Raw genomic sequence first — 1049 nt, forward strand, 5'->3', positions numbered from 1 at the left:
AAAGCTAGCATGAAAAACAAGCAAACTCGTCCTCTTAGCAGAGGAAAAAGATAAAAACCGATGGTTCCAACATGTTAATTCAGAATACTTGCGTGCTTTGAAGAAAGAGTTTACCCACAATCCACCGTCTTCGTAACACACAGTAAAAAACCACCCTTTAAATGCCTGAAAGAAATTACTCACGAGAGGCCGAAATCTCCCAAATATTTAAATGCACCCTTTAAAACGAAAACCCATAAATAATAAGCATAGAATGCTCGGCCTGCAGAGTGATCAGATAGACTACTAACTGAGAATGCCATCATCCTGGCAATCAAACCAATAGGGAATCATTTGCTCGTCATTTCACTCCTCCAGATCCACAGATACGCATAAAACCCAACCACAGCAGGTGACACTTCACAGAATAAAGCGTAAAACAACACAGTAAAAGTGAAAGAGATGACTGCAAAATTCAAATGAAAGAAGGAATGATGGCATCAGGTCTCTAAGGTGTGGCATCACGGTATTCAGCCGCAAATTACCCATTATAGAGTTTCTCATCACACGCAATTCATCATTCATCGCGACAAACCCTAAGACGGAACCTAAATTTCACTTCGTTTAAGCATGTACAGAAAATTAAGTCGCAGATTAACAAGGAGAAAGCATTATCATATTCATAGGATAAACTACACAACAGACAGGAAAAGAGTCATGATAAACCCACTCTAAATCAGAGATCATATGATATAACGTCTACAATTGGCATTCCCCGTCAACATTGATAGGGGTGGCCGTTTATATAATCTACATTTAATTCCAATTCATTTCAACCTGTGCAGAAACAGAAAACAACAGCAGAGCCTATGGCGATATTGAGGATCATAACAGCCTCTGCGACACATTACTCATTGATGAATCACTGGAAAAACTGACTTCGTGGGTGCGTTTTAAACGTATTTCTCAGATTTGGCTGGATCACGTTTAGGGTTTGCAGGAGCTAGGCTATACTCTAGGGATTTGATGTGTCGATTTAAGGGTTTGCGGGAACTGGGTTTTTTGTTAGG

At 39.8% G+C, this 1049-nt stretch overlaps 2 non-coding genes across 2 annotated transcripts; both read right to left on the reverse strand.

Moving 5' to 3' along the window:
• Positions 1 to 267: 267 nt before the first annotated feature.
• LOC149164382 (small nucleolar RNA Z102/R77) lies at positions 268 to 351 on the reverse strand. Its single transcript, XR_016261043.1, has one exon. It is a non-coding gene; the product is annotated as a small nucleolar RNA Z102/R77 (small nucleolar RNA).
• Positions 352 to 471: 120 nt separating this feature from the next.
• On the reverse strand, positions 472 to 555 carry LOC149164383 (small nucleolar RNA Z101). The gene has a single exon (XR_016261034.1). It is a non-coding gene; the product is annotated as a small nucleolar RNA Z101 (small nucleolar RNA).
• Positions 556 to 1049: the final 494 nt, after the last annotated feature.

Source organism: Pinus tabuliformis, chromosome 5_1, assembly GCF_031772625.1.
Source record: "Pinus tabuliformis cultivar Carrire ecotype Pingquan chromosome 5_1, CPIR1, whole genome shotgun sequence".
NCBI classification, from domain to species: Eukaryota; Viridiplantae; Streptophyta; class Pinopsida; order Pinales; family Pinaceae; genus Pinus; species Pinus tabuliformis.